The sequence below is a fragment of the Pelecanus crispus genome, chromosome 11, assembly GCF_030463565.1.
Source record: "Pelecanus crispus isolate bPelCri1 chromosome 11, bPelCri1.pri, whole genome shotgun sequence".
Classification (NCBI taxonomy): Eukaryota; Metazoa; Chordata; class Aves; order Pelecaniformes; family Pelecanidae; genus Pelecanus; species Pelecanus crispus.
In genome coordinates, this window is record NC_134653.1 from 27,994,525 (window position 1) to 28,008,553 (window position 14,029).

General features: G+C 43.7%; 1 pseudogene; it reads right to left on the minus strand.

Annotated features, from left to right (window-relative positions):
• Positions 1-546: 546 nt before the first annotated feature.
• LOC104033233 (solute carrier family 2, facilitated glucose transporter member 11-like) lies at positions 547-13,241 on the minus strand (annotated as a pseudogene).
• Between the last annotated feature and the right edge of the window lie 788 nt (positions 13,242-14,029).

A 14,029-nucleotide genomic window follows, 5' to 3' on the forward strand; every position in this document is an offset into this window, starting at 1 on the left:
TGTCACATGTTTTTATAGCTGAAAATAATTAACTGCTCACTACTGCTCAACAAGTAGGGGTCTATTTGAAATCACTTAATAACAAAACAATGGGAGCACCAAGACAAGGTACTGAGAATTTCATTTGGTGTCTGAAAATAGAACTTAATCATATTAATTTCTGTGTTAGAGAGCCCAGATTCAGGGGCAGGGAAAGAAAGGCTTCTGAGATGGAAGTTACTGTTTGGGTGGAGGAGAAATATAGAAGAAATTCAGAAGAAATTTGCTGAAGCATTGCATGGTGTTGTTTGATGATAAAAGACTAAAGCATCATTCTGTCACTCTCTAACATGGATTCTAAAATACGTATCCATTACTTAGCACTAAAAACTGAAAACAGATTATTAAACTTCTGTTGGGACCTATCCGTTCAAGTATATCTTTTCAAGATGAACTTAAGAATCTAAGAGTAATATATTGTCCTTAACCCTACTTCTCTCTTTGTGACCCTCCAAGAGAAAATAGCTACTGCTGAATTTCCCCAAGATACCATCCTGCTTTCTTCTGCTACAACATGGTGGATTTGATCTCTTCAGGGCCTTTATAAAAACCTGCATCGGTCTAAGCTTTGAAGTTGTGTTTCTTGAACTCCTCCAAAATTTTCTGGAAGGACCTTCCCTTTGTCTCAGGAAGGAAAAACCCAAAGTAGAGTGCAGTGCAGATGCAAGATCACAAGGAATGGGACGTAGCAGAAATGTGCTAGACTTTTCTGAGGAGGAGGAATAAAACAAGACAGTGTTGGTGATGTTCTGTACGATGACAAACAGGCCACTAATCCCTGTTCCTGCATGGACTAACTTCTCTCGGGGAGTATTTCTGGGTGCCTTGGTCAGGGCGTCACATGCCTGCATGCAACAGCTCCCCAGCATAGTTTGGGAGATTTGACATAGCAAGAAGAGTATCTCAAAATGTCTTTTTCTGTCTTTCTATATATAATTGTATAGAATGGGGACCCACAGTAGGAAATAAGTCAGGATTGAATATTGTGGAGTTCTGCTCCCTTTTGCTTCAGGAATCATAGAATCATAGAATCGTTTAGGTTGGAAAAGACCTTTAAGATCATCAAGTCCAACCATTAACCTAGCACTGCCACGTCCACCACTAAACCAATTAAGGGTAGAGTAGCAATTTCATGTTTCCTGGCTTGGTGGCTGGATTATTTTTTAATGAAAGTAAAAACTAGGAGTTGTTAAGATTGGAAAGGACCTCTAAGATCATCAGTCCAACCATCAACCCAACACCACCATGCCCACTAAACCATGTCCCAAAGTGCCATGTCTACCCATTTTTTGAACACTTCCAGGGATGGTGACTCCACCACCTCTCTGGGAAGCCTGATCCAATGCTTGACTACCCTTTCTGTGAAGAAATTTTTCCTAATATCCAATCTAAACCTCCCCTGGCACAGCTTGAGGCCATTTCCTCTCATCCTATCTCTAACTACTTGGGAGAAGAGACCAACACCCACCTCACTACAACCTCCTTTCACCCTAGGGAATGATGCTAGTGTCTGGCCAAGGGGAATTACATCACATCCCTAGTCCCAGCTGTTGTCAGCTGAGGACAGAGGAGGAATATCGGTCATCTATGCCTCAATCTGCTTCCAGCCTCACATCAGAAATCACCATAGGCAACATGGAGGAAGTTTGGTTTAGAGGATATTTGACCACTTTCCTCATAAAGGCACTTTTCATGGCAGTGCTATCTTGCTATGTGTCTGCAGCTTGCGATATTCCAGGCACTGTCTCTTTTCATGGTCACTATCAGACCCCCTTTTTTGTGTAAAACACTAAAGAGCTGCAGGTGATTGCTTTGCCTTGGGAACCCACCACAATGAATGGAAAGGCTGTTCTGACCAGAAATAGGTTGAACCAGAGCAGAGAGCCACAGATCATATAAGTAGCTGGCCAGGACATTTGATCAAAAACCTCTGTGGGCAGAACTGTTACACCAGCTGGAAAAAGAAATGGCAAGAAAGTTAATAATACTGTTGACATTATATTAAAAACAAGAAAACACATACTAACAAGCAAACTCAACATGAAGTGTATGAGAACAGTAAATTATTATTCAGTAAATTATTCTCACTAGTCAACAATGCCAGAACAAACCGTAATAGAGATTAACTGCAGTGGGGAATTTTTAGGTTAAATGTTAAGGACTGGCTAATTATTCATACTCTCTCATGTTAGAATGAACTGCCGGGAAAGGTTTTGTAATCCACATTATTCTCACTAGGACCCAACTGTGAGAATGGCTTATAATTAATTCAACCCTATGGTGCTGTAGGGACTGGGACAAGAAATTTCTGCCAACTCATGTCACATGTGACACTGGCAGCTTGGTTTTTTTTTTACCTGCCTTCCTGCAAACTCATGTAAGTGAAAAAAGCCTCACATCTACTCACACACCGAGCAAATGTCTGCACAAACAGAGCCTGTGTACTGCCCCCAGCCACAGAAACTAATGGATTCTGCCAAGAAAATGTATGTTAGTAGGCTAACAAATAGATGTGGAAATTGTGCTTCCAGGTATATGCAAGTAAATAATCATCAGATGACGTAGCTGTCAATCTCTAGGGTTAAAGTGAAGCATTAGAAATGCTGGTCTATAGCCCTAAAGGATTGGGTGGCAAATCAAAACCTTGTTGCCCATTTAAGACAAAAATCAGCTCCAAGTGCCATCACAAGATGGCTGTAAGGAGAAATAACACAGAGAATGGCACAGACTGTCCCTGCATAACACTGACTTACCAGGGGCATGCAAGCCCCCATGAAACAGCTGAAAACTGCTGGCAGAAATCACCTCATTCCTTTGAGTGTGCTGTGGCTAAAGAGGGTCTGAGAGTTTCCATAAGCTGCTTGCACACATCTCCAAGCCCCTGCAGTACCCAAAAGTTTCAGTGAAAACACTGCGGGAACTGACCTGATCCAACTCCAAAGCTTAGGGTATAGGCAAAAAGGCAGGCCATGCTGAGATAAGGCATCCAGCTAATCTGAATCTATAGCCACAGAGACCAACAGAAAGCCAGTGACGGTACTTACACTTATTTGCCACCACTAAACACTCCAGTCATATAAAAGGCAAAGCCCAACTCCATTCCGCTTAAATAATTAAGTAAAGTTTGTTACCTGCTGGGTCAGAGCGGCCATGAAGACAACGGCCCATCCTGACATGAAGACATATCCCCCCAGGAGCAGTGGCTTCTGACCAGCGTAGTCTATTATCATGTTCCGCACAAAGTAACACAGTGAAATAAAGCAAGATATTTAACTTGTGTTTATATTTCCCGCCTGCTCCCTCTTCCCATTTCAATAGTCTGTGCCTAGTTTGCTCTACAACCACTTCAAGGATGTTGTCCACTTCTTAGCAAAAAAAAGAAAAGTCAAAGGAAAGGGTCTGCTGGCAGGTGTCAGGCAAGAAGGGTGTTCAGGGGAGATGAGAATGTCCCAGCTGCAGCCTAAACTCTGCCACTATCCATATTGACATGAAGCAAGAGTTACACTTGTTAGAGATTTCAGACAGTGATGACGATGCAGTGTCTGACAAAATACTTCTGCGTTAACCTGTCTCAACATGAGTGCTGAGAGACTGCCTGACTCCTGTGCATAAAGGGTTTCCTTGGCATGAAAGGCAATGTAAATACAAAATTTGTAATTAACAGCCTCCTCACTGTCAACAGAGTCTGCATGTCAGCAGAGTGCATTGAGAGTCTCACACAAGTGACAGATGTGGTCATATGGGATTTTGTCCTGAGGAATTCCAGCCTCTTGGAACACCTAAGCTGCATAAAAACACAGCTGGGGAGAGAAGAGAGGAGAAAGCAGTAAAGGAAGATGTCTGAAAATACATCCCATTGTTTTTCCTGAAGGACCATGCAGAGAATGACTAATGTGCTGTCATACGGGCTATTTTGACAGAGTCCCTCTGAATCTTGCCATAATGCACATGTGTACTCTGGGAACCAAGCATCTGAGGTGTGAAGATCTTCACAGGCAGAGCAGACCACTATTCCTTCTTCTCCTGCAGTAGGAATGTTAAACCCAAGAGCTTGCACACGTGTCTTGCAATACAGTGCTGCCGCTGATAGCTGTGGCTGCCAGGCTGCTTACCGAATAAGTCCTGCAGAGCTGCATGGCACTGATCAGCACAACGATACTGATCAGCTGCCACCTTAAAGCTGGATTTTGGAACAGCTCCCAAGGGTTCTTCATTCTCTGACCTTTAACGGCAGCCTGTTCAGCCAGCATCTCTTCCAGCTCTGCACTGAGGTCACTGTTGCCTCTGAGCTTCTGCAGTGCTGCAAGGACAAGGGAACCTCTTATCCCCTGAACTTTACCTTCAGTTTGCCTGCTCTTCAGGGTGAAGGATTGAGCAGCAAGTGGTGGCTGCAGAAAGCTGTAGGACAGACTGTGTGATCATGGTGTTACCTTCACAGAGATGGCCAGTTGCAGTGCAGCCACTTGAAAGATCTGGGGGAAAGGGACTGTATATCCCTCACCATTGTTTGACAAACAATATTTCCAACCAGTGCCATTTCAGCAGCCATGCTTCTAACTCAGATCTCAAGTTACTTCCCTGGGAAATGCAGGCAATCAAGGTGGTCTTAGTACACAGCATGTATTTCTTGGAAACTAATTCCAGATGCTCTTTATATAGGGATTTGTATGATACAAATCTAAGAAAATCCCTTAATATGAATTGGCTTCAGATTTAGTCATGAGTTTCTCAGTCAGAATTTACTTCACTTCATAGTTACAAAACATATTTGCCATTGTGAATCCACTCTCCATCATCTACCAGCAGTCCTGGTTAACAGGGGAGGTCCCAGACAACTGGAGGCTTGCCAATGTGATACCCATCTACAAGAAGGGCCAGAAGGAGGATCTGGAGAAGTACAGGCCTGTCAGCCTGATCTTGGTACCAGGGAAGATTATGGAGCAGTTCATCTTGAGTATGCTCAACAGGCATGTGCAGGGCCCCTGATCAGGCCCAGCCAGCATGGGTTCATGAAAGGCAGGTCCTGCTTGACCAACCTGATCTCCTTCTATGACCTGGTGGCCTGCCTAGTGGATGAGGGAAAGGCTGTGGATGTCATCTACCTGAAGTTCAGTAAAGCCTTTGACGCTATCTCCCACAGCATTCTCCTAGGGAAGCTGGCGGCTCATGCTTATGCAGGTGTACTCTTCGCTGGGTAAAAAACCTAGCTGGATGGCCAAGCCCAGAGAGTTGTGGTGAATGGATTTAAATCTAGTTGGTGACCGGTCACAAGCAGTGTTCCCCAGGGCTCAGTTTTGGGGCCAGTCTTGTTTAATATCTTTATCAATGATCTGGATGAAAGGATTGAGCGTGCCTTCAGTAAGTTTGTAGATGACACCAAATTGGGTGGGAGTGCCGATCTGCTCAAGGGTAGGAAGGCCCTGCAGAGGGATCTGGACAGGCTGGATTGATGGGCCGAGGCCAACTGTATGAGCTTCGAAAAGGCTAAGTGCCAGGTCCTGCACTTTGGTCACAACAATCCCATGCAACACTACAGGCTTCGGGAAGAGTGGCTGGAAAGCTGCCTGGCCGAAAAGGACCTGGGCGTGTTGGTTGACAGCCAGCTGAACATGAGCCAGCAGTGTGCCCAGGTGGCCAAGAAGACCAACAGCATCCTGGCTTGTATCAGGAATAGTGTGGCCGGCAGGAGCAGGGAAGTGATCGTCCCCTCGTACTCGGCACTAATGAGGCCGCACCTCAAATACTGTGTCCAGTTTTGGGCTTCTCAGTACAAGAAGAACATTGAGGTGCTGGAGTGTGTCTAGAGAAGGGCAACAAAGCTGGTGAAGGGTTTAGAGAACAAGCCTTAAGAGGAGCATCTGAGGAAACTGGGATTGTTTAGAGAAGAGGAGGCTGAGGGGAGACCTTACTGCTCTCTACAACTACTTGAAAGGAGGTTGTAGTGAGGTGGGTGTTGGTCTCTTCTCCCAAGTAACAAGCAATAGGATGAGAGGAAATGGCCTCAAGCTGTGCCAGGGGAGGTTTAGATTGGACATTAGGAAAAATTTCTTCATGGAAAGGGTAGTCAAGCATTGGACCAGGCTGCCCAGAGAGGTGGTGGAGTCACCATCCCCGGAGGTGTTCAAAAAATGTGTAGACATGGCACTTTGGGACATGGTTTAGTAGGCATGGTGGTGTTGGGTTGATGGCTGGACTGATGATCTTGGAGGTCCTTTCCAACCTTAATGATTCCTAGTTTTACTTTCACTAAAAAATAATCCAGCCACCAAGCCAGGAAACATGAAATTAATTACTCTACCCTTAATTGGTTTAGTGGTGGACTTGGTAGTGTTAGGTTAATGGTTGGACTTGATGATCTTAAAGGTCTTTTCCAACTTAAACAATTCTATGATTCTATGATTCTATGATCGTATTTGGAATTTGATATGACACTTCCTACACGTAAAAGTTGTGGCACCATTCTCAAAAAGGTCAGGGCCCAACTCTGTGCAGAAAAGCAGGATGCAAAAAAGTATACATTCATCTGCATTCAGAATTACTGTGGTTGTTCATACAAATACATACCTAGCCACCACCTGGGCAGTATATAAGGGTCCAGCAGCTAATGCAATTGCAAACATTGATGGCACCGCATGTTTTGCACAGACCAAATATGGTCCTCTGGTTTAGAAAAACATTATCCATGGGACTAGTGACATAGCCATGGTATTGGGCTTAAAGCTGTTATATTCATTTAAGGAGGCTGGTAGAGTCAGTGAACAGAATATTAGTGTTGGAAAGAAGTCTACATTTCAATCTACTTTGGACTGAACATGCTGGTTTGTATGTTAAGAATATGCAATCAACCTTCTTTCTGTTTATCTGCCCAGTCAGTAGATGTCACGTGCTCAGTGAGAGGCTGATAGTCACCTTAAACTCACCAGATGCAGGATTCTTTATCTCCATGGTCAATCAAGAGGTATCTGGGACTTTCAGGGAACCAAGGCAGAGCCTTGAGCTGGATTAGGGCAGACACCACATTGCTAGCTAAAAGGAATGGCCAGCTTTGCTCTCCTTCTAATAGCTCCCTAGAGGAAAAAAAAAAAAACCACCATGATTTGCACAGTACATTTTACAACCTGGCAAGAGCCCAGCATCCTCTGCTGGATAGGGGCAGTGGAAAAGAAAGAAAAGAGAGGAGTGGTAAAGGCCAGGGGGGGAAGGAGGTGGGGGAAGGAGAAGAAAGATTTAATGAGTATAAACGGGGCTTCTTGCTCTACATTACCAGAGTCCAACAAGCTGCCCCAGCACCAACCCCAGGGCTGTAAATGATGCAGAAGTCAAGGCCACAGCTCCTCTGAGCTTCGCTGGGGCACTTTCCACCAGATACATGGGCCGAATATTCATGCTTACACCTGGGCAAGGCATACAAATGCTGACCTCAGCTTGTAGACAGAGGAGACGAGGACAAATGCAGTCAGACACCTCTCAATTTTGCCAGCTGGACTCTTCTGTTACAGGCCATGTGATGACTGATCTACCAGTGCTTTACCCAAACCTTTAATCTCCCTCATATTCATTGTATACACTACTAAACATACATTTCCATACTCGTAAGTAGTAGTAGATAATGAAACTGAAACCTGACAGGACCTCAGTCCTATGGTCTTTTCAGCACCAAATCCAAGGTTATAAGTGATGCTTCACTCTAGTCCCCCATTTTGGGGGGAAGATCATATTTTAAGTCACTTGGGTCAATCATTATTTCCTGGGATGAACTTCTACAAAAACTTTAAAGTTGGTGCTCATGCTGATGAGTGACTGATAACATTCTTAAAAGCAGATAAGGATCGATTTTCAGCTCAGTTTCTCCCAGGGCTTCCCTCCCAGTGTGTGGAGTGCACACAGATACTCACATGTATGACAAAAAAATGCCTGTGTATGCTTTAAAAAAAGTCCTTAAAAGCAAAATGTAAAACCTGTATATACAACTTCCTCATACATATACGTATGTGTGGTCAGACTAGAAGATGAATTGGTTTAATGCCTTGGATCATTAAATATCTTCTACTTCTAATTGATACTTGTTATCATGTTTGTCCTATTATGTTTCTCATGTTACCATACCTGCATTCACGCCAGAAAAAATTCTGCTGAGCATAATCATTTCAAAGGATTTTGCTATTCAGCTGAATCCTGACAAGACTGCGGCTGCTATGATCACAAAGATATTATTCAGCAGCAGGGACATCTTCCTTCAGAGAGAAAAGACACAGCTGTGAGCACATGTGTGTCAGGTTTACTTATCAGATAAAACATTTCACATGGCAGATTCAACTAGCCATGCCTGGAAGCTCAAGGTGGGCTGCACAGCTCCACCACAGAACATCTTGGTTACCCAAAGCCCTACATGAGGTGTCCATGTGCAGATGGCAGATCAGCTGTTTTGGTGTCTTGTTATGAAAACAGGAATCAGCATTGACAGATAATCTGCATGGCTGATGCAATTAGGGTCATCTCCAACTACCACCATGACCGCAGGGTGTCCCTGCCATGCTGACTTCGGACACACCGAAAGCTTCATGAGGTCCTCACTCGGATTCATGGCTCTTGCACTCACACACCGTTTCCCATTTGAATGGAGAGGAGTATGCCATCAGTAAGTCATGTGCGTCTTGGTCTGAAAATGCTAATTTGTTGAAACAGGCATTTTTCATATAATAATACAATCCTTATGAAACTTTTGTCAGAAAGTTTTCATGTGTTCCAGGAGGAATTTCTGTCCAAAACCAGGGGAAAAAAAGAGATCTATCGATCCATAATAGCCAGTAATTCTCTCTAGTCCTAACTCACTGCCATATCTACTCTTCAGAAGTCAGTCTTTTTCTCTCTTATTCATGATGGGATATGATTTTATTCCAAAGCAGTACAAGGTGAAATCTCTAAACTTTTCATTGGATAAGGAAGCCATATTCTTTCCAGATCTTCACAACCATGAAACAAGTGAGCCATGGGAGACAGTCCTCCAGCCCCACCCCAAACCATAAGCAGGCTTTGTCATATAAGAGGAACAAACCAAAGTGATAGCACATAGAGAAAAATTTTGGGGTCAAGAGAGAGGGAGGCAAAATCTAACTTCCTATTAGATTATGTTAGTAACACTAACAGTTTTTTTTTTTCTGAAGAGAACTGGGGGTAGACCTGTGTATGAAAGATAGGTGAGGAGAGACAGATATTTTTCAGAGACTCAAGTTTAGGGGAAAAAAAGCAACTATGGAGATTTAACAAATACCTCCTGAAATATTTCAGTCAAAAAGGTGGATACAGCCTGTGAGACATGAGGACCTGGGATGCAACAACTGCTCTTTGCAAGCACCCTCTCTTTTTCCAGTGTTGTTCCTACCAATTCCCACAGTTCATTTTGAAGAAAAATCCTTGGTCTGTTCCATCATGATTTCCTATTTAAAAGGATGGCAGAAAACTGGGCACAGAAATGACGGTGATTATGTAGGTGGTTACTGTGATACGGAGTTGAGCTGAAACCCTTGTAGCACTTCAGCTGGGTCAGAATATGATGAGAAGGTAATGTGGGGAAAAGAACTGTTCCCCATTGGGTTTTGAGACATGAAATACTGCCATATCAGGTAGTTTCTCCCTGCCAGCTCAGAATGCTAATGGCAGACTGATCTGTGATAGGAAACATGTTTTAATGATTTTTAACTACAGTGAGTATTGTGCTATAGGGCTCATAACTCCTCTTGGACTAATGGAAGCTGCAAAGCTTAAATTAAAATCCAGCACCCTCTTATGCTCCCAACCTGACAGCCATGGGACCAGCAACAACAACCCCAGTGAGTCCTGAGAGGGTATGCAGAGAGAGTGAAAGACCACAGCAGCAGTATCACATTGCTCTCCACAAGAACAGACACCTGTGTGCTCCAGCCAGGTTTTGTTCATGAATGTCTGGATGCACTGAGAGGGAAGGACCGTGCTGCATAACCACGACATACAGATGAAGGACACTAAGAAATGTAAAAGCTTCCTTATTAATATATCTGTTTATTCTGCGTTCATGCCTTCAAACCTTTGGTTGAAAATGGCCTCCAGTTCTTAGATGTGTTTTGAACAGAGGGTTAAGGGTGTAAAACTGTCGCTATTGAAAAGTTGTACTTGGTTTGTATCTGCATGTAGCTATCTTGGATAATTTAAAAATGTATTTCATGGGTCCAACTTTGAATTTAAGGGCAAAAGTCAATTTCAAAGGATGCAGGTTGGAAAATTTTAGAATTAGATTTGCTAAAGCAGTTGAATCAAGGCTTTTGCATAAAATCTTGTGACACTAGGTGCTGCTCAAGGGTGGCTCTCGACAACAAGGTCCTGTACCTCAGATGTGAATTATACAGAGGGAACAACACACCCTTCCCTTCTCACCCTCAGTATTAGCAGACTGCATATTTTCAGTGGCAGGCCACTGTTTATGGCCAGACTGAGGACACTAAGGAAGTGTCTGTCCCAGGAGGAGGCTCTCAGACTAGCAGTACTTACTGAAGTTGGAGCATTGATGATAGAGATGTTGTAACCACATTGGAAAGTGCCTCCAATCCCAGCAGCACATATTGTCAGAATCAGGATCTTGCTCTGAAGCTGAAGAAGATGGATAGAAAATGGGTGGCTTCCTTGCACAGAATAAAATGGCTTAACAGACATTTGGTCCATTTACACTTGAGTGGTATGAAGTGAGACTAGAACAGGCTACAAATGTTGTCGTAAAATGGGAAGTGCCAAAGACATGAAAACCCCCCAGATTTTTAAAGTATCTCCCTCTACTGCAGAATAGTCTTAATAATTCATTGCCATTCACAAAGAATTTGGGACTGCTTTGGTGCAAAGGCCTGCAAGTGTCTTTGGTTTAATATTTAATGTGTATGCTTACAAAAAGTCAGTGCAAAACCAGTAAATACTGGTAGAGACTGGTGTTATTGCTTCAATTAATTAAATTAATTACAAAAACCTGTACTCACATGACGAATTATTCAAGAGGCATTGCCAAGGTTTAATGACTTCTGTCTCATTTCTAGCTAAGCTCTATTAGATGGAGCTTCTCTGTGGTGTGGGGGATTTTCTCATGGCTGTTTATATCTAGTGCATTTCTGATTCATTGGCATGCTATTTCTTCTGCCTTTTCATGGTAATGACACATATTTTAGTTTAAAATAGAGTGCCTTTCCTATGCTGCTTCACACATTTACAGAGCAAACTGTTTCTCTCCTGAACTTTCTCATTAGACGGTTGTTCCTACACGTTCTTGTGTTTAGCAGTCTATAATTGCATATTCAGCCAGAATATGTTCTACATTTTCACTATTATGATATGGGTGAAATATATTGCAGACAGTGGGTCCTGTGCTGTGTTCTGGTCTCCTTGAGGTCACATTTTCATCAATATTGCCCATTGCTTATATTGCCATCTAACACCACTGCTATGCCTTTGGAAGCACAGGCAGGTGAATGGGGCTACTTCATGCAGCATCATGGGATCAGGGTGTTGGTATAAAAGTGAGGTCTCTTGCGTTTCTGAAGGGTGTAGAACAAGCTGTCCTGGCTGACACAGTATGGGAACTGAGAGCTCACTGGCAGGCTTGCAAGCAAAAAACATGCATCTCTTTTCCCCTTGCAGTAGGATGCCCTGAATGTTATAGTATAAATGGGTGTCCCACATCAGAACAACACTGGGGCTAACTGTGCAGAGCCAGGGACACTGTGTAGAAACTTTCAAAACAGTTTTGTTGATCTTTCCTCCTCTGTCATGTTTGTAAGCCTCAGGTCATTCTTGCCACTATTGCCTGGACACTTTCCTGTGTGACTTTGCCTGCAAATTGACCTACAGCTTCTGCAGAGGAGCGCAGCTGAGTGTCAGCAGCATCGTGTCTCCATGTTCACCTCACCATCAGTGAACATCCCTTCCTTGTTGCAGCCACACCACCCTGTTGGCTTGTCACTCTTTGTGTCGTCCCCCCATCCTTGTCAGTTCACACCTATTTTGTGCCTGTGCCTTTGGTTTCCCTATTGGTATTTGAGAACCTGTGACTGGCAAGCTGTGCCCTGATGGTGTCCTTGGACTGGGAGCACTGTCCCATGTCTCAAGACCAGTCTGAGCTTGCTGGAGGCCCCTGGCCTTTAGTCTGACACCTCCTGCATAATGTTCTAGGTGGCCCAGGGCCAGGATGGCTTTTGCCAGCCCCCTGCTTGCAAACCCCTCCCAGTGGGACAACTTTGTGGGTGACATGAAGAGCCCACGCTCTGTTTGCCAGCTAGTGCAGGGCACCTGAGGCTAGATTGTGTTTTGCTACATGAACATGACCCTACTGACCCAAAGCTAGGGGGCTCTTTCTGCTCTACCTGATCATTTTCTTCTTACAGAGCCATCTACCAAAGAAAAGGAAAGTTTTGCCTAGTCTCGCAATAGCTCTAAAAACACATATTCAAATAAGCTTAGATTTTTCCTTTCCTCAAAGCCTTTTCTTGTAAATAACTTCCATACCAGCCTGAGACAGGACAGAAATGAAGCCTGACTGTTCCCACCCTGCAGCAAGAAGAGGTTGAGCTCTCTCCTGTGCCAGGTAGAAGCAGGTAAGTTTTGCTTGTACTTTCCTTGGCTACAGCGGTACCCTGTCTTGTTACTGAGACCTGATCTAAGGATTGTGCACCTGATATCTCTGCTCTTCCAAGTTATTCTAGTTCTCCAAGTGAGAGAGATTTCCTCTCCCTATAATAGCACATTTATTTTTTAATCACAGTGCCTAGGGATGTAACACTCCTCCTGCTCATTTTCCTGTTTTCATTATAGAGTACATACCCTATCAGGTCCTGTATCACAGAGCTCTTTTGCGGCCATGAGCTAAAGGAAAATGGTTTGCTTCTCCCTTCAGGAGCCTCCAGACAGTTCTGTGCTCAGAACTGAGCTGTATTTACAGGGTGACCTTCCCAAACCTTCCTTAACACCAGGCTTCTGCACTATTGTCCCAGCCACTGTGGTGGCATGCAGCTGCCAGGAGAGCCATTAGTCTGTCAGCTTTATCCCTAGGACTGTGATGAGTTAGACAAATTCTTCTACAAGAACCTGATAGTACTTACACAACCTTATAAAATTAAAATTTAAAAAAATGATCTGTCAACAATAATAGTAAAATGGATGTTTTTTACCAGCCTCTGCAGCTTGTTCATCCTCTTTGGTAGGTTTTCCTCTGTCTGCCAAAGTTTCTGGTACTCTCAGCAGTGCTCTAAAGGATTATTTAAATCTCCAGCATAGGAATGTGTATTTAGTCACCCATTACATTAGGATAAGACACTTGACTTGGCAGGTGTTTTGCCAGCTGATTTACATTCTCAAAATGGCACTGCACGTTCATTAGCAAGACAGTTCAATTAATGTTTTTGAAAGCACATGACAGTCTGGGGAAATGATTCTGCAAGATCCACAGTTGCCTAAATCCTCGTGAAGACCAGTATGGTTTATGGCATAAATTCCCTCTCAAAGTGTCTGGCACAGTTGCCCAGTAGTGCTTGTCTGATTAAGTGTGATCAAAGCAGAAGTAAACTGCAGCTTTTTTTCTGACTGTCCTGGAACACAATCTAGGATCTGAAAGACAAACCAGACTATTTCCCTTGGTCCTGTCAGTGACAGGAATGAATGAACCCCAAACCTTTCAAATCCCTCATTATGCCAAGCCCTTTCTCTGTACGCCTGTCTATGTCCAGGTGACATACAGGCAATCCAGCTGTTGCGGACAAGGGACTGTTCACTGATGCACAGAAGGCTGCAGTCCTGTTCCCCCTCCATAGCCTGGCACAGAGCAAACAGCAACATTTACAGCACTCGGTGTTGTCACCAAACAACCATCTCTGGCTTTCATTTCACAGGAGGCAGAGGGCTTTGCTTTTACGTAAGCTGTGTGACTTTTTTTGCTTCTAAAGTGCATAATACATAATCTGTATTACATTATATATTATAT